The 20,821-nt window shown below is 40.3% G+C and overlaps 1 long non-coding RNA gene across 1 annotated transcript in view; it reads right to left on the minus strand.

The window, feature by feature from the left end:
* LOC127358768 (uncharacterized) overlaps positions 1-20,821 on the minus strand; it is a 70,078-nt gene that overhangs the window by 11,934 nt on the left and 37,323 nt on the right. Inside the window, exon 4 of the long non-coding RNA XR_007882535.1 lies at positions 8,921-9,068. This is a non-coding gene — a long non-coding RNA (uncharacterized LOC127358768). The remainder of the gene's footprint in view (positions 1-8,920; positions 9,069-20,821) is intronic.

Consider the following 20,821-nt stretch of genomic DNA (forward strand, 5'->3'; position numbering starts at 1 on the left):
ATCTTGTATCTACTTCCATTTTAAAGAAGTACCATATCTGCATATATACCTGCAATGAACTAGTAGATGTAATTCGTAAGATTTCTTTAATGTAATACAACGTTTTGGTGAAAAAACCATATGAGACTAACTTTGAGAAAACATTTGTCACCACGCTACTCAAGTGAGGTGTGTGTTTATACCTTGAGGATCACTTATTTCAGACCAAAGCTGAAAATTATGCATTTTTCCTTCTTAGGTCTAGTTTATCCACGATTCACTCTGAAGTAGTAAAAATAACCTGACATGAAGTCACACAGACTGACAGGTGACACAATCATTTAACAGTTTTGGTGACCTGCCAACTTGTGTCATGTCAACGCTGCCATAACCTCACGGAAAGAAATCTAAACTATCTAGAGACTGACAATGCATGAATGTAGGGCTCAAATCTTCACTGTGCATCAGTATAGGGACTAGTCTGCAACTTGAACACAACAAAGAAGGACTTTAACAATGGACAATGCACTCAATGTCATTAAAGCCCTCTGCTGGCATTTTTATGTCATTTATTAGTTTTCTGAGTCATTTCCTGGCAATGTTGATTAGCCTAATTGTTCACCAAATAACTTTTTTGTGCTCAAAGTTAAAAAATAGAAGCTGTTGCTAAAATGGGACAATGATGCAATGAAGCATCGGTCAGCACCCTCAGTTAGGACTGAATAGGGTCAGCCCAGGGGTGCCAGGAGCCAAACCCATCAAGAAAATGACCTTGGTACTGTAAAAATCCCCCACCTCATAACTTATGTTACGTCCGCAATCTGTTTGCCACGGTGATGGATTACACCTTACTATCAACCACACCCTCATTTATCTGTTGGAGAAAGAACTTTCACAGAAAAACAGGAAGTAACACCGGCTGCAGTGTAGGGTCAAATATGTAAAACAGAATGCAATCATTCTATAATGTATGAAAGAGGTATGTAGTGCACAAGCTTAACTACAGAAATGAAAGTGAAATTGTCTTCTGAAACATGGAGTTCCTCCTTGGGAATAAGTCTCAGAGTGTGTCCTCATGTCCTGATTTCCTTAAGATCCTCCTGTGTCTTCATTTTTCTTCCTCCTCACATAACAGAGGACCCTTTAAAATATTCATCAGCGATGTATCACAGTGCTCTGTTCTCCCAACACATCCTACACACCCTCTCCCTCTCTCTCTCTCTCTCTCTCTCTCTCTCTCTCTCTCCTCTCTATTGCCTTTTCTTTGTCTTTTGCATCCAAAGTGTTATACAACGATGACGACAGCGGCCGACGTCCTGGGTCTGTGCTTGCGATAAGGACGCCGAGCAGAACTGTTTATACCTCCTGTAACAGAATTAGCTGTCGTGTTGGAACACTGAGCAGATGCCAGAGAGCTTCCGCAACCACCAAAGACGTCTTGCTCGGTACCCCAGAGGACGCCGCTCACTCCCACTGTTGTGAGGAGGTGGTCTATTTCATTTTTTTCTCTTTATTTTTTACTCATGTCAAGACAGAAAGTGACGGTTGGAGAGATGTGAGGAAAAAAGAAATAAAGAAGCAGGCGAGGAAAGGAGGAAAGGAAAAAGGAGATCTTAGAATTAGTCTCAGCACTTTTGTGTCGTGACTTTAAATGACATTCAGAGGCAAGACAGCAGAAAAAAAACAGCATTCACCTTTACAAATCAGAGTAAATATATTTTCAAACAGATTCAAATATGCTTCACTTGAAGTGAACTTGGTTCATCTTCTTTTACACCTCGAGAGCTTCAATTGGGCTCCTGCAAATTATTAAAATGACACAAAATGACACATTTGTATTAATTTAAAAGACTGAAATGCATTTGGGAAGCTGTATTTTTACTCCATTATTGTCAAATGAACTGCTCATTTTGCACTTTGATTCAAATCCACCAACTATCTGTCATTTATCTCTCAGACAGAAAATGAGAAAGCCCAATTATGCAACGTCTGATGAAAACTGAGGAATTGTTCACTTTGAAATGTACCACAATTCAGGCTTTTATCCATTATCTCCCCGATCTCCTCCCTCCTGTCGCAGAAGAAGCACTGCACGGGTGTGTTTATGCGCGTGTGTGTGTGTTACGAGGCATCTCGTCCCAAAAAAAAAAGCTGACAGGCAATGTGCCGCTCATCTTCGTAATTTCCCCCAAACAGTTGGCCTCCTGCCAGTGCACTCACTCGCGCTCAATCAGCCTCAATCAGCAACATACTTGCTGTAAGTGTCTACAGCCCTGACTCTGTGTGTGTGTGTGTGTGTGTGTGTGTGTGTGTGTGTGTGTGTGTGTGGCTGTTTATCTGTCTTTTTGTTGTTTCATTATGTGATTGTCTTCAAAAGTCTTTTTTCCCTGATTCAACTTCCTATTGTGGCAAAGTCTTTTCATGATCAAACACTAAGAAGTTTTGATCCACTTTTTTCCACTGTCACTTTTTAATCTGCTTCTATTTTTGGGCTCTGAGGGCCCAATTCTAGGCCTCGCTTATACTGCAGTTATACAACAATGTACAGCCGTGTGGTTGCAGTGTTCCCATTGCTGGAATAAATGTGTCACATAAAATGTTTTTCGATGGCCACGGATTTCTATCATAGACAAAAATCTTGACAAGCTTCCAGTAAACAAAAAGATAAACTGTATTGTTTTATTGTAGTTGGATTATGAAGCAGACAGAAGTATTCCCCCCTTTTCTTTGATGGTTTCTGTCTTTCTTGCCAGTACATATATATCCATATATTAGGTTAAGTAATGAAATGAGTCAGTAGATACGGTTTCAGTAAGGTGACCGAATTTAAGTTCTGTCAGCATCAGCTGATGTCGAACAAAATGGGGATAAAAACGTGGATAAGGTTACTTCAGTGATGTGATGTGGGTGACATTATAATTTGTAACTCCCCACTTTTCTTCCAGTAAGTTACACACACAGTTTATTTCTGGCTGTGGATGACATCAGAAATCATCTGATCTGAGCTTTCAACCTATCGAGATATACTGTCCAATTTTACCAAAGATAGCTAGCAGAGGAGCTGGCTCTGTTTGTTTTTTTTTTTACAGTATTTTCTACTTGTCAGTGTATGCAAAGTGGCTAAAGTGTGGCTGGTGGGGAAATATGGCTACCACTGTTGCTGACAACATGTGTTTATCTATCACGTTTCTTGGTGCATGCAGTATTTTTGGTTGTACACAACATCAAAATACATCTTAACTGTTTTGTTGTGTAGTCCCACTATAGTTTGTGTAATCTGGTATATATTTGTTGTTGGCCTTCCAATCCATAGAGGGGAAGGCACATAAAGCCTATTTTGAGATTCTTCTTCTCGCTGCAGGTTTTAGTGTTTGTTCAGACACACGCCCACCTTTCTGTTTTTGTGTAGCTGGGCATTCATTAACACGAAGTTCCAGCCAAGCAATCTGGCCGGGCTAAGGTTTTTCTGGCTGTGCTTTATGAATGGTTGCTAGGCAACCAGAGTGTAAAGTTACCATTTCTGTAACTTTTTTCCTACTTTCCCTTTTCTGTTGTGTATCTTCCATTGAAAAAGACCAGACATTCAGGAACCATGCTTTAGTAACCAATGTATGAAAGTAATGCTAACTGGCTAAATTCACTAGGAGGATCTATTGGCAGGCAAGGAATATTCATTGGTTCATTCATGTTTTCATTAGCGTATAATGGACTAAAAATAAGAACCTTAGAATGAGCCGTTTTTATCCACAAGTTTTGGTCCGAACCATGTTGAATCGCCATGTGTCTACAGTAGCCCAGAATGGAACAAACACTAGATGTAGATTCGTGGGTTTCTTTTGTGTTTAGTTTCTTTTGTGCTTAGTTGAGTCAAGATTGAATGATCAATGACTGAATATGTGTTATTTTAAAGTGTCTGTCGAGTGTTGTAGCATCTTTTAGCTTATTGTTTTGGTTTAGAGCCTGTAACTTTAATGTTTTGGTTCACTCTTACCTCTCTCTCATCACTCCTTTTTTTGCTGTTTTTTTACATTCAACGGGGGGCCAGAAACCTCTGGCTATTGTTGCTGATGTCTGCTAGTTGGATAAATAAGCAACTGTCAGCTAACATCTACAACAAATATACCTTAAGGCGATAATGTGTCAATGTTATGTATGTTTTCAGTTTCCACTGCCCCAAAATGGTCCAAGAAATCAAGTAATACTGATTTAACACAGATCTCAAATCTTTATTAAAGCAACTTTTTGCAAACAAAGAAATACTTTAACCATTAATCATGCAACCTGTTGATTGATAATGAAACAATGAAGTAATTACATTTTGGGGTAATGGCATTGGAGAAGTCAGCAACTAAATGAAATCCAACTTTGCTATGTAGTAAGGCTACAGCATGGCAACCCCTTTCATGTCAACCCCTCACACACAAACACACAATACAATGACAAGCAGATAGAAAACATGCCATCATCTAGACATTCAAGCAGAAGCAGGCACATGTATGTGTGCATACACACACACACACACACACACACACACACACACACACACACACAACCAATATTATATTTCAGTATTTACTAAGTGAGACTTTTCATTTTGAAGATTGTTATATTGCAAAGATATATTGAGGTTGTCCTTTGGGAACTGCTCAGTAATATCTCTCCCTATTTCTCTCTCATTCTCCCTCTCCCTCTCTTTCTATACCTTTCTCTCCTGCCTCCACATCCATTCTTTTCTCCTCTTCTCTGAGCTCTATCCTGCCCTCTCATACATTTTAATGGCAGCAGTTTGATCCGGCTGGTCAAAAAAACATTCAAATGCAGCCGCTCGTGTTGAATAAATACATAATTTAGCAACACAAGTCAACTACTGTTCAGTGTTGTGGAAAAGACAAGATAAATATTTCACTTTCTGAAGAGTGGGTAGAATGGGATTTAGTCAAAGATGAGATGCTGAGTTGTGTGAGGTTGCCGACTCTAATAAGTGTTCCTGTTAGAATAGGTTCCTGGTTTCTTGGTGGGCTTCTTTAAATGCAACAGAGAACCCATGTTGGGAGGCTGTTCTTCACAGGTCTCATGCATACAATTTTACCTAACAGGCGTAAGAAAATGGTTTTGAATAATAAAAACACCAAGCATGTGGTAAATGATGCCATTTTGGTCTCCTGGATCTTTTCAAAGGAGAGGGGCAGTTATTTTACTCCAAGTTCCTTCAACATATCTAACCTCCTCCTTACCTGGCTGCAAAACTCATAAAAAACCCACCCTAGGGTCTTGGGCCAGTGTTTGATTTGGCGGAAGAAGACCTGCTCCCTTTGTAGATATAAACAGCTCATTCTAAGGTAACAAAAACACAGCAATTCTTATTTTCAGATGATTCTAAACTAATGAAAACATAATGTTATATTCCATTTCTGCCAATAGAAAGCCTTACCTTCTAAACAGCAGCATGATAACATTGTTATTGTGAGCATGTTAGCATGCTGACAGTAGCATTTGGCTCAAAGCACACAAAGCTTAAGTACAGCCTCACAGAACAGCTAGCATTGCTGTAGACTCTTTGTCGAGATCACTCTCAGCTCTCTTCATCCCAACGGTCCAGTCCACCCACATAACTGCAGACTCTGCATCAATCCACCTGCCTTTCTCAAATTCTAACGTCTCCTCATTCAAGGATAAGACTCAAAGACATCTGACCTTATTCACTTCACTTTGTTAGGAGTAACAAGGTAGTGAGGGAAACAGTAATATCTACAAACACCAGAAAACGATCAATTGCCATTCCCGGAGAACTCATCATGTTGTTTTGATGTACTTTTTTAGAAAACTCCCACATGGCAGGTTGCTGTAACTCTACTCAGTAGAAAAGCACTGTTGTGTTTGTGTGTGCGTGTGTGTGTTCATACTTGAGTTGATTAGTTTTATGTATGTATGATTGTCAGGTCTATTAAACACTACATTTTGCATATGAATACAGAATAATTGCCCTTTTCCCTAAAGTGCACAGCATCTCACATTGCAAAAAAAGTGAATACATTAATTTGCACACTAACACGTTCATTCTCGTTCCAACATTTTGTGCCAAACAGCATCCAGGACACCTTGAAAACCTTCATTCTTTAGTGTGCAGTGCAGCAACACCCTTACACAGATGAGCACATGCACAAAGGCGGATTAGGTCACACACACTTTGCCGCTGATCATGTTTATGTATAAGACAGGACCAGTCGAGATGTGACTCAGTGGGTCGAAACCTCATCTCCTACTCATTTCCAGTCTCTGTGACTCGACATGTCAGTTGGATGTAAGTTAACACGGGTGAGAGCGAGGGCTCTCAGTGTCACTCTGCACAATGTGTCTTTTTTATTGTCTCCTTTGTTCAGCTAAAGACAATCTTCCTGTCCCTTAAGTCTGGTCCTAAACTGAAAAATGCACTTCAAAGCCATATTAGACCCTTTTCTTTACTTTTGTTGTGTTAGTCATTTGCTGCAAAGATTGTAATGTAGGTTTTTTGAGAGAGAGAAAAAGTGTTATGAAAGTGTTAAGATATTCATAATTATTTCTATGAAATTTGAATTCTAACCTTGTTGCATTAATGGTTGAATAGAATAGAGAAAATATGTAAGAGAAGCCTGTGCTACAGTCATTAAAAGAAAATAGTATAGAAGGGTCATAATCACCTTATTTTTGTGTGCACAGCCACCTACTATCCCAGGGCACCTGATTACCTTGTTGCTATGGATACCATTCAGCACTATAACCTCCCATCTCATGACAATTAAGGATATATTCAAGTTGCTTCGACTCAAAGCAGGTTGCATCTCAATTCAGGATCTACAGTGCATGGTGCTTTCAGTGGCTCTCATGAGGCACAGGCATAAAAATCAAACAAAGTAGATGGTAGGTTAGCTTTGATTGTTTCTTCCTTTGTGTTTGATATATGTACAGAAGAAACACCTTTAATGATGATAATTCATATTTCCATATTTCTTTAGCTACATGACATTTTCAAGGATTCAAAGGTTTATTTGTAACATACACAAGTAATATCGTGCAATGTATGCAAAAACTAAGATATAAGTCAAAAAATGCAGTGATGCAGTGCAAAGGTTTCTCAAGACAATGTGCTACATCAGGCCGATATACAGAGGTCAGAGGACAGAATTCACCATCCTGATGGCCTTCGTCTCACTGTGTTGGACTGGTGGATACAGTGAAAGTGTTTGCCTGAGTGTAGAAGTTAGATAGTCTATTGCTGGGGTTTTAAAGGTTATATATACAAGATTTAAACAACAACAGCATTGGAGATTGTGTTGAAGGACTAACAAAGACAGCTTTGATAAGATTTATTGAATAAAGTGTTATTTTATCATTTTGTCTATGGATTCTGGTAGTGAGCGATAGCGATATAACTGCTTCTGATTAAACAAATGCTTCTATTCTATCAATCGTCACTGATCCTTTCCATAATGCTGTCAGACAATAACAATCTGAGCCTGTCAGTGGCAAAAAAAAGAACTTTTAGTGGACGTACTTTGACCAGCCCAAAGTTTAGCTATCATTACATGGCAGTTGTTGGAAAGGTAGAAACAAAGACTGTTTTGGTGAGCTTTATTTAGGTTTTTTTCAAGTTTGAAACAAGTGTTTTTTATGATCTGGGGGGTAAAATTTGTGTTTTTGTCAGTGGAGTACAGTGGGTCGTAGCGTCCATTCATTGGTTTTGATCTGAGATGCAGTTGCTCTAGTCTGAAAGTCATATACAGCAACTTTGAGGATCCTTCATAATCCTCCCAGTTCTGGCTCAAGTTCAGCACAGTAGGAAGCATCGGAAAGTAAGTTCGGCTAAGCAACTTACTTGCTGTAGGGCTTTACGGTCCTTAGCAGAGCAGTCTCTATACCACTTGGTGATGTCCCCCTCTTAGGATGCTCTCCACAGCACCAGAGTAAAAGGTCTTCGGAATCCCCCAGAGAGACTCTGAATTTCTTCAACTGTCTGAGGCGGTAAAGGCATTCCTCTCACCTTCTATGCCAAAATGTGAGTAAAATCCACAACCAGCTCCTTGGTTTTGCTGACATTTGGACAGCAGTTGCTGGCTCTACACCTGGGTGAGTGACAGGTGCATCAGAGTGCAGCAGAAATCCTGAATACTGTCTTGCTTAATGCTTGTTTAGTTTGTATATTTCACATTTATTTCAGCTATACAGCCTACTTTACCAGTGTATACAAAGTGGGGGTCATTTAGGCCAAAACACTGACTTGAAAAAAAATCCAGTACATAGCAAGGCAGCTTGGGGTTAGAAAGAGGTTAAAAGCTTTAATTTGTTGGCTGGAGCACAATAAGTTCAAAGATTTTTAACTTTACTTTTGCAGTCTTCAGGGAGCATAAAGCTTTAACTATTCCAAACACCAGATTAAATTAAATTGAATTGAACTGGCTGAAAAGACTGCATTGTTAAGAATTTCTTTTAGACTGAAATGTTTTCCATGGCTTGGAACCTTTTAAATATTCAAGAAGTGTCAATGTGAATTGAATATTGCTCAATATTTTTCTCAGATAACAAAGACCTGTTTCTTACAGATACACCCTCGTTGCTTGATGGCAGAATTCTTGAACCATAGGGAAAGGAGTGGGCTATTGTAGCTTTTGTTTGCCGTGTCAATCATTTCTAGGTCACTGGGAGAACTGCATGCTTGGATGGGCTTGAGACGTGCTCAATGAAGGATCTCCACATCACCATTCCCATGTGTGTGCGGATGTATGTGCATGCCTGTGTGTGTGTGTGTGTGTGTGCAGTGAAGCAAGTTACCTTCATCCCAAACCCAAAATACACACAAAGTCGCACAAAAAAATCTCTCTGATACAGAATTCAGCTCATCAGCTTTCATGTCTCAAGCTCAACACACACATTGCCCACACACCACCTAGTAGTAGTCTTTCTTTACCTGCCGTCGCTTTCCATCGCAGAGCTTTGAGCTGCTACTTTGTTAAAGCACTGAAGCTGACGGGGATCTGTTTCACTTCAAAGGTCTTTTCTCCTCCCTCCTCCACTAGGGCTGAGCCTGAACTGCCGGTCAGCACATCAGGGATGGCCTGTTAGAGAAAGGGCATGGTGGACAGTGACTGAAAAAGTCACAGTCAAATAAATCTGCTGGCATTGCATTTCATAGCTTATACACTGCAAACATACATGTTCTTGGCTATTGATATACACTGCTTGTTACTGTGAGTTTGGTAATTTGCCGTCACCACAACTGGATCCATGAAAGAGAGACAGCTCGCCCTCGACCTTTCTTTGTGTAATGCAAGACAAGCACAGTGCATGGGTGCTGCCAATGACTCAGCAGTTGTTGAAATGACATGAGTGAAAAGTAACTTCTAGTGGGAATCAGGGCTAATGTCAGCAAGCTAAGATAACTAGCACGATGGCTCCTCCAAAAAGTTGAACTTCGCCAAGGAACTAATGGCTATAATTGCTAATGGCACAGAACCAATGCTATGTGGACCTTTTTTTTTAGTAGTATCAGCATTCATGGGCAATACACGGCTATGACATACAACATTCATCATTAAAGTTTATATTTACTTACACAAAAAGTTAGAATTTAAATCAACTTGAAAAATATTTATTCCTTCATATCATTGTTGGCGATCCAGCATATCACTTCTGTTTTGTCAGAAAAATAGATGATGGAGTTTGGGTTGAGTCAAGTGTAGTGTAGTGATTCTGGTGGAAATTCTAGGTGTTAAGAATAACTATACAGAAGAAGCCAATCTTCTTCCTGATTGTTTGGTTTGTTTATGCAGGTTTGCAAGATTGATTGCACAACTCCTGGAGCCTTTTAAATGTTCAAAAAGTGTCATTCATTCAGTCATCCATTATTATATATTTATTGCTGAGTTTCTGCTCTGACATATACAGTACATTATGCATTGACCCTACCCATGTGAATTCAAAAATCTTATTTTCTTGAAGCAAGAAAAGAACTTCAAACAACTCACAACATCATTTTGCAAACTCTTCCAATGCATTATTTATAGAAAGAACATTTGCACACTTCAATTTAAGATGTTTAAACATGTATCAGTCCTCCAGCAAGACATAATACCACATTTAAATTCTGGCTGCAAATGATGGAAGGCTAGTAAACAAGTTAAATATGCAACCCTTCAGCAGACAATAATGACTTGGCTCACAGTAAAGACACTATGAGATATTTAAGTTTCTACTAAGCCAAGATTTGATTGATTCTCATGATGGAGTTTCAAAGAAGTGGGAGCCTCAGTCAACAAAATGAAATACTGAATAACAAAAAGCACCACTTCTAACTGATTGAAAGAACAAGCTAAAAACAGACCATGGAGAATCAAATCATCATTTAAGTTAACAGTGACTAGTATGGTTATGTATAAAGCTTATTGTTTATGGTTTAACACCCACAAAATCTGGATTACACATTTTTGAAAAAGAAGCAGAGTAATTTGAACTGATTTTCATCCCTCATTTCATGTCTTCCCCCAAAAAACCCTGCATTTCCTCCTGCCAGAGCACAATGGTCACAGCAGTCTACATTAAATAAGGTCTTGTTGTGATGAGCACAGTTCAGAAAAATGCTTCCAGTTATGGAAAGAGAAGGGGGAAATGCAAATGAGCTGCTGATTATGCACCAGAGTTGCTCAAAATAAGTTAAAAAAAATATACATAAGTGGGTGAAAGAGTGTCGTGTTGCCAAGTTTTATTTTTAAACATGATTTTCACCTGCATTTTGTAATGCCAGATTGTTTTCTGATGTTGTTGTTTTATATGAGATTTTAATTTGATTCATTCCATAAAACAATGACATGAATTTGACCCCATTTAAATGATGTCAAGTGAGGAATTTTGTACAAGCAGAACTAAAATAAATTACCTTGAAGTATTCATTCCTACAGCAGATTAGCCTTGTTTGGTTCAGAGGGTAGGCACTATGAGAGCTTTGTCTGGTTTAGCTCCAATTAGGCTGTCCTGTTTGAGATTAAGAGATCAGAGGAGAAACTCCCCCCAATATCCCCAGGTTTTATGTCAAAGGCTCACCAGGTTGTGCACGAAGCCTCTCAAGACAAAAGGGAAAGATTCTGGAAAGCTTCTTAGTCGTAAGTGACAGTTGAGACTCACTGTAGAAACCCTGAATCGACAAATTTCGGTCATGAGCTGAGCCATTGTTAAAGTTGTGAGTTACACCGGTGCTTTCCTTGCTATAGGGAAAGCACTGTCAAAGGGGCCTGTTGGCACCACGGCTGCACCTGATGAGATGCTAGAACACCACCTGCCACTGTTTGATAATCCTTTTACTTATGAGCCACTTCATCTTCAAAATAAAACAGATTACTGTAATCAGCTAGAATCATTTGGTAGAACGACAGTAGATAAGAATATTTGCCCTCTCTGTTCTGTGCTAGTGGAAATTAAAGAGGCAGCTCCGGCCCTAACCGTGTCAGTATACCACAGTGAGCTACAGCATGAGGTCAGCAAAAGATGCGGTGGCTAAAAAAGGCCTCAATGACTCCAAACAGTTTGTGTAGCAAGAAATGCATCTTAAAGCCAATGAGTGCAGAGTGGTTCTAAAACTGTAGTGTTTACCTCATTATCTCTACATTTACTGCTGCTTCACATCAACAGGCGCATTAGCAGCTAGCAGATGCTGCCTTTCAGTGTCAGACAAGTTTTTGCTTTTTTTTTTTGGTTTTTGCTTCGCCATTACAGGAAATGCTCTGGGGAAATCAACGAATGCATTAACTGTGCTTATAGATAAATAAAATGCGCTGTGCGGGGGGATTATACAGCGTAGGTGGGAGGGATACTGCATGAAAATGGCAAGTTTTCAGTCACCGCCAATAGTATCTGGTTAAGATCAGCTGATCAGACGCTGATATTATCCATACTGCAGCACCACTATACTATAAAGCACTAAAATACAGATATACTGACAGCCTTGTCGTTGCTGACTTTGAGTATTTTTCAGCGTCTGAAGAACTGCAGCATCCACCCTGACTGCACTGTTGGCAAGGAGGGAAGCTCAAGTAAACAGGCATGCGTGAAAGCACACTTAGATTACAAAGCACTATGTGCACACACACATGCACAGGCAGCATGACATGAATACACACAAACACACACAATCACCAGGAGTCCCAGGAGTTACAATTACACTGTCAGACACATACTCATCTCTGAAAGGTAATTACTTCACACGCCACAGTCATCTTAGCCTTTGAGCCTTAATATAAAACTTCACACTGTGACAAACTACTGTATTTATTGTTTAAGGCATCCCTGCTCAGTCATACAGGGAGCTATACATGGGAGGCTTGGAATTATTCTTAGCCTGTGCAATCATACTGTGTTGCTAGCTGATCAATTGACTTAATGTTCTCATATGGAGACGCTTTATCATCCCCAAAAAGAAGGCGCATAGCATTCTGCTGTTCTGTCACTACTGAATTGTCATTTAGCTTTGTCCTTAAAGGTAATAAAACAACAACGTGTGTTCAGAAAGTCTCCCCAATGTATTATTATTATTATTATTATTATTATTATTATTATTGTTATACAAGGACAAAAGTACAAAGATACACATAAAGGAACAGAAAAGCAACCCCTAAGAACTAAAAACAACAACAAAAATATAGAAAATATAGACACAATATATATGTGTGTCTGTATCCTCCTCTGTAATAAGTCCCTCACAACATTATTTTTCTTTCTCTGTCCACTCTACAGTATCATTATTTTGAAAATTTAATAATACTTGAGCGTGATAAATCTAGCGGAAGGCTCTAAAATGAATATTATTTTGAAAAGTATTTGTTTTGTCCATTGTTTTTTCCTATTATGAGTTTCTCAGAGAAGTTATGTTAGCTTTGTCTGTATATAATCTTTCTAACTCTCTTTCCTTGTGTTCAAGACCGTCTGGTAAAGTTTTGTCTCTCCAGTATTCGTTTATTTGAAAAGCAATGTATGAACTGTGGTGCCCAGTAGGAATAGCTGTTGCTGTTTACTGGAGCAGATATTTTATCCTGCACAGTGCAAATCCAGTTTGTTGTGGCGTATATACACTGCAGAGCCTCAGAATGGGTTGATTACATCTTTGGTGCATTGTGCCCCTTAAATGAATTATATTAGATGCACCTGAGGAATTTAAGGACTGCTGTGAAAGCAGTGTGTGACAGTGTATGAGTCTATAAGGGCTTGTAAGATTTATAGCATCTTTAATTGCTCATGCAGTGTGTACAGTAGCTGATAATACACACAGTTGGATATTGGATGTTTTAACAGCAAGCGTTCATTGAGTCTGTTTGGAGAATTAGGTATCTTAGAATTTAACATCAAATAAGCTGCTGCTGCTTTGGATGGTAGGTGTTGAAAAAGAACTCTTCTTTTTAACAGACACTATAACTCACTGCAAAACAACATGGAAGATTTCTCATTTGCTTTGACTGTTGAGTTGAGTGAAATAACAAGGCTGGTCTGATCTCGTCTGATAGGGGCAGTTCAGAGCAAATAACTAGTCCACCAAAATAACAGGATGCGTACGGGAAAAAAAGAAATAAAAGGTATTTCTGTGTCAATCAGATTTTTTTTTTTCCTGCAAACTTTGTTTCAAATGAAGTCGGCAGGGTAGACTCAATACATGAACACGACATAATAGACTATTCGACTAAAATAGAGAAAAGGAAGACTGCAAATGCTTCAGTTTAAACTAGGGTGTGTGTCTTGCAGGAGTGCACTCCAAACAAAATCAAGTTAAGTGTGCTGCCAAATACTTGCTGTAACTAGGGATGCACAATGCCGATGCCGATAACCAATAATTTTACATTTTTGTGTTTTAAATGGTAAGAAAGGCAAAGATGTAATGAGCAAAGATAGCTGTTTTAATAATCCATAGCTCCGTTCTAACCAAATCTCACTATTGTTAACACAACAAAAACATTTTTCTAAATTACATCAAAAAACTTCACAGACATATGCCTCTTGTTTTACATAAGAGCTCAAAATAAATAAATAATATCGACCCATTATCTGCCCCAATAATTATCATGCAACCATAGCTGTAACTTCAGGAATGTTTGTTTAATAGCATCCGAGTCAGATCAAGAGCTTTGCAAGTGTGAGCAGACTCAGCTCAAAGGCTAAAAACAAGATATGAACACAAAAATTCGTACAAAGCTGGCAATATACTCCACACTAAATTAAATTCGGTGTGTTTTCAGACTGCTGGCACTGCGAACAAACATCCCCAGTCACCAGAGGTAACACTGATATTGGACGCTTCTGCAAAACCCTTTGTTTTACCTTTTTTGTTCTATTACTGTTCAGTTTTATTTCATGTTTTCCTTCAACATCCATACATACATTCAACTACAGAGTGGGTCAAGGTACAGTTAAAATCTAGGGTGGCAATGACAAACAAAGTCATTTACTGGGGCAAATCTTTCCTTCCTGTTCTTCCTGTGCAAAGTGGTGACCACATGAGACAGCACCATCAAACCTGTTGGAAAAAAAAAAGTTCAGCTCAGGGAGACAGCGTCAGCAGTCTTGAGTCTGTTCACGCAGCAGGACATGTGCACTAACCACTGTGCAGCCATACTGAAGCCTGTTCTGTGGGAACTCTAATCCCCCATCATTTACCGACAACCGTTTTCGGTCCAACAACTTGATAAGAACAATATCAATGTACAGGTTACGACAGAAGTTTGGTAAGTATGGTTCTTTTATTGATTCCACTAGTTTGTTGGCTGAAGACCTGATGCATACAAACACACACACACACATACACACGCATACCTACTCCTGTTCTGTTGTCCCTGCCTGCGATGACAAAGGGGATTTGGCGAGAGTGTGCAATGATGTCTTTCATAAACTCACACACACACACACACACACACACACACACACACACACACACATACACACACACCAATGCAGTGGATTCTCACTGCTCTCTTGCTGCACTGAGATGAGCTTTGTGTACTGAGCGTCTAGATGATTGAGAAGGAGTGTGTGTTTACCAATGCTTTCCTTTTTATTCCACCTCTATCGCTTCCCCTCCATTGGTTTGTGGGAAATAGACCAGCACAGGTAAGTTTAATAACACTCATGTGACAGATTACAGATTGATTGATGGATATTTGTGTGTGTAGGACGGACACCTGCTGCTGACTACTTGATGGACCCTCTATAATGAGCTGCACTTATTGCCATGGCAACCCCCCCCCCACACACACACACACACACACCCCCACCCTCACACACACGCACGCACACACAGTGAAGCTTGCAGACTGATCATTAGAGTCTAGTGATCTTTCTCCTCTGTGTCCTCTTCTACCCCCATCGCCCTTCCGCTAAGATCCCAGCAAATTGCACCCCTCCCTCTCTCTCACGCCCTTCCTCTCTACCTCCCCCCCTTCATCCTCCCTTCCCTTAATCAGCCCCATGTTGGGTCCGTAATGCTCCCTTTATCCCATCCCTTCTGCTTTTCATTTTATCCACATTCTTATCTTTCACACCTCCATTCCTCATATCCTATCTTTCCCCTTCATCTGTCCATCACTTCCTCATTCTCTGCCAATACCTCAATCCATCATTCCACCTCCCCCTAAACTCCCCGCCTCCCCTGTAGTCTATCAAGCCATCCCTTCATGTGCTTCTTTTCCCCCTTCCACCCCTCCACAGATCCATCTCTACCAATAATTACCCGGTCGGAGGTTTTAATTAGAGAGAGAGGAGGAGCCGTCTGGTGCGGCAGAGCCCTAATTGAAACCCCAATTAGTCTCTTCTGGTTGTCAGTATGCCGAGGGAGCCACAACTCTGCTGAAAATCAGATTTCCATCAAGAGTTGAATTTTCTGAAGTGATTACTCTGAATTTTAATAAAATGTATTAAGGTGGTAAATCAAAAACGCATGCTCCCTTATTGCTAACGTTTATAATTGCCTCAAGCAATCTGCCTCAATCTGCTCTGGACATTAACAGCAGGAAGCTGTGGCAATTGGGCGAGACAAACAAAGCTACAAAAAGTCACTACGGTAACTTGTTGCCTTGGTGATTACCATAGTGATGGCAAAGTCACAAGAGAAGCAGCCACTTTGGTTTTGGGGAGGAGGGAAGTGTGGTGCAAAGGCAGGGATTGAAAATGGTTGTTTGTGTGTGTGTGTGTGTGTGTGTGTGTGTGTGTGTGTGTGTGTGTGTGTGTGTGTGTGTGAAAGGACCCTAACCCAACCTAATACACTCATTATGGTTTGGATTTACAATTAGCTAGTTGGCTCAAAGCCTAAATTGCACACATTTGTTCCATTATTCTCTCTCTCTCTCTTACGATCACACAATAATCACTGCATCTCATTTTTATGCATGTACACACCCAACTGACCGATCGGTAAACCCCTCCCTCAAACAGTGATTGCTATGTAGCTTAGCAACTGTAACCAGGCACAGCATCAAGGACTATAAAATGTTCGGAGGTTGGTGGGGTTTTTTTTTAGACTTTTGTAAACCGAAAACAGAGACGGCAAAAGTGTCAGAACTGTTAGAATGGAGTCTAACTATAGCAAGCAACCCCAGTCAAACTCATCATCCGAGATAGGGCTACATCCACTAAACACATCAATCAGTCCTCATCCTTTTCCTCACCTTCAGCTTCCTCTTATCCTACTTACACTACTAGGGCTTACTAGCTCTACACACCACTACACATGTCATGATTTTGGGTTTGGTTTGCTTGTTTCCTGTTTTTTTGTTCTCTTCCTCTTGTATATCTTGTATAATGGATAAAATCTGCCATTGACAGTTACCATTAGAGCTTGCAAAATCAATAGTCCCCAGCTGGAAATGAAGAGTTTTTGGCTATTTCTGCCTGAAATCAATGACCCATTGTTAAAAACAAACATGTATTTTGAATGGTTAATCTCCCACCATTAACAGGGACATTCACAAAGTCCTTACACTAGAGCTAAAACTATTAGTCAATAAATCGATAAGTTAATATTAAGTTATTTTTCAAGCAAAAATGCAAAACATTTGGTGGTTCCAGCTTCTTAAATGTGACACTTTTGTTTATTTTCTTTCAGGTTTTGCACTGGTAGTCGGACAAAAAGAAAATTAATGAATGAATACCTCACCTCAGGCTGTACGGTGATGAGCATTTGTCGCAAATTTTCTAACTGTCTGGTTTTATAGACCAGCTTAAGATTAATCAATAACAAAACAAAACTGTAGTTGTATCCCTGTTTAACACACACACACACACACACACACACACACACACACACACACACACACACATACAGTATAGATCTTCAAATGCTCCACACATTCCGCCTGATTGACACAAAGACAAACACACACTCTTCCCTCTATCGTCCTTTGTGACATCCAGCAACACATATTCGCATGAAAGCTCCCATACACGCACTTGTTAAGCCTTCCCTCTTCCACCCCCTGTTGAGTCCAGCCCAGACAGACCCGGCTCAGTCCTATCTGCCTTTGGATTCGGCTGCAGACAGCCGCAGAGCACAGCACAGCACATCCTGATAAGCTTCCATTGATTGGCTTCAGACTGGCTGAAAGGCTGAACCCATTGTCGCCTCTTTCTCTCTCTCACACAGACACACGCACACACTAGCATATACACACACTCGCCGGGGTTAAGAGAAGAGAGGCAGGAGGGAGAGAGAGAGAGAGAGAGAGAGAGAGAGAGAGAGAGAGAGAGAGAGAGAGAGAGAGGGAGGGGAGAAGTGATGGAAAAGAAACAAAATTCCCACTGACAAAAGCGAGACAAATCAAGACTAAGGGGAAGGCTGACTTGTTTGGGCAGATACTGCTGCTGGAGAGGCAGAAAAGGAAAGGGAGAGAAAGGGAGGGAAGGCAAATCTGCAGGTAGAATATATTCAAAGGGAACTGAGGATAAGACGATAAGCATTTTAGAGCAACAGAGACAGAAAGACAGGCAGGAAAGGGAACAAACAGGCTGATGGACAGCTAATCAGGCAGGCAGACAGTCAAAGAATAGGGGCTGAAAAACCTATTAAACAGTGAGAGAATCAAATGAAACGTAACCTGTCAAGACTCACTAATAACGCAGGTAAATCTTGACCCAATTAACGATTTCTCTAATCCAAATTCAAATTCTGAACAAGTTGGTGAAGCATTTATGACATTTAAAATGTGCAGTTTTAGAGATAGATAGATAGATAGATAGATAGATAGATAGATAGATAGATAGATAGATAGATAGATAGATATTTTATTTATCCCAAGGGAAATTCAAAACCAATAATTATAGTTCATCTTTCAGACAAATCAAGAGCTTGTCATCTGTCACCACTGGACAGTCAGTGTGTACAATATCACACAAAAAAGCATCAAAGCGTAAATTAAAATGTTCCAAATGGGAAGGTCAGTGTCATTTTTAAAACTCTCTTTGGATTTCGACAAAAGTGGCATTTTAATGTAACAGTTCTGGTCACTAAGTGTGAGACAGGGAGGAGATCAAATAAGACAAGGCCAGATTCAAATCCTCAACCTTGTGAAAACGCATTCTTTGCTGTAACCCCGCTGCGTCGCAAGGACACCTCCGAATGGTTTGTAACAGAGGGAGCGGGCCCCTTCTGTTCCTGAGGTGTGACTGCATGATTGTTCCACTCGGCTGCAAGCAGCAGCAGACAGAGTCCTCCTGGGGAGATGGCAGCTGATGGAGGGAGTAACTGCACTGTTGTGTCGATGGGAGAGGACAAGGGAAGGATCATAGAAAGGGGGTAGAAGCAGTGTCTGCATGTGAATTCTTGTAGTTCTGATGGATGCATTTCCTTACATCTTAAGAAGGTAGAACAGTTTTACAGTATTTTACAATATGGATCAAAGCCTTTCAGCGTCTTTCAGCTCACTGTTTTGGTTTCGCAGCCCACAACTTAAACTGTTTTGACAGGCATCTGTTTTCAGCAAAGCTCCAAAAACTGACTGTACACTATTTGACCAGTACCAGACGGTAGACGGGCCAAGTTAGAGACTAGCTGGTGAACACACAGTGGAGCATTTGGCAGCTAAAGAGCAAGGTATTTCCCTCAGGAGTTAGTGTCAAGCAAAACAGAGCTAAAAGAAGAATGAATATTGGACAACCACAAACGATTGCTAATGTTGCACGATGTCTGCTCATAAAGCCACTGAATGGTAGCACTTTAGCCATGTAAACTTTCTAAGGAGATTATATGTCGACAGTTTGTTTACAGCTTGTTGCACTGACCCCAAGTGGCCAAAAATCGACTGATGTAGGTTTAGGTCCTGCAGGTTTTATCCTATTTGGGATATTATGTTTACATAATCCTGCCGACCTCTGACTGATTTAGGATGTTAAGGATGTAAACCTACTTTGATTTAGGCTGCCTGAACTGGCTGCATTTACCAAAAGGTACCTTCCAGTGTCAGACAGAGTTAAAAACATAAAGTTGACGACACATTTGCACGTGACAGACACTTTATAGAAACCTGAATAAGGAGTTTACATGTCACTGTATCTCTGCTGCTAGTAATGTACTCCAGCTAGAATATTAGGATTCCCCAAAACTGGAATGAAGGCTTATTGACTTTTCAGTAACCTGGATATGATGTTTACCTGCGCAAACACATAAGCGACATACTCCAAAAACACGAGGTGTGCATGCAACTACTGGTGTGCACTCACTCTTTTCTATACTGACTGTAACCTTCACTTCAGTTACAGTATGAAAACTCAGTCGTATTTCTCCATTGTGTACGTTTACGTCAATAATCCAGGTTACTGTACCTTCCAGGGAGCCAATGTTCAAAGCCTGTGTGTGTATGTGTGTATGTGTGTGTGTGTAATCACACAGAAAGGAAATGTAGCTGTGCCCTCCAGTCAGTGAGAAAACAGCAGGGTACCTTGGCATCACCTCTCTTCTCTGCTTTCTCTCCTCCCCATAAGACTTCCTCTCCTTTCTTCTTCCATATCATTCTAACCCTCCTATCTCACCACTCTTGCTCTTTCTCTCTCTCTCTCTCTCTCTCTCTCTCTCTCTCTCTCTCTCTTTCACACACACACACAGAGGCACAGACAGACACACAAACACCGTTGTTGTTTTTGTTGGCACACAGTATCTCTTAAAGAAAGGCTAACCTGCCAAAAGGTATGAAGGAATAAAATCCCCAAACACTGCCGATGCAACTGACAGACTCACTGTGTTTCACTGCAATGCAATACTCTGCTGCACTGTACTGTGCTGTTTCTGTTTTTCTTTTCCACCGTCACTTTGTGTAGCAGTCATGGTTGGAGGGTTACACTGGATTGTCCTTGACTGTCCTGCTCGACTGTCCTTGTTTTGGTTCCAGCACAGCTTAAAGGGTTTTAACAGTTTTCTATTCATTGCAACGTTGTTTTCCGTAATCTAATTGATTTCCCCTATTACTAATTATAACATTACTATTGTCATACATTAGTATTGTCACTCAAATACTCCACTTGAGTCTTTTTAAATAATACATTGTGTCAGGTTATACCAGAACATTACCTCGAGGCTTTTCAGATTGCAGGTGTTGTAGAAAAAAACCTGCCATCCCAGCATGCCTTGCGGCGCCCCTACAGCACTGTACTGGATTGTAATGTGCTATATGCAGTGTCATGCATCATAGGACATGGAGTAATGCTCAACCTCAATTTGGGGAAGTGCTTTTTAATCCGCTGAAACGTATAAATGCATCATAAAACTCGATATTTGGACCTGTTCTTTGACTGGGCCATGTTTTTTGCATCCTTTGTTTGATGTCATTTCTATAAGAAGGTGATTGCGATCCTC

The sequence above is a fragment of the Dicentrarchus labrax genome, unplaced genomic scaffold, assembly GCF_905237075.1.
Source record: "Dicentrarchus labrax unplaced genomic scaffold, dlabrax2021, whole genome shotgun sequence".
Classification (NCBI taxonomy): domain Eukaryota; kingdom Metazoa; phylum Chordata; class Actinopteri; family Moronidae; genus Dicentrarchus; species Dicentrarchus labrax.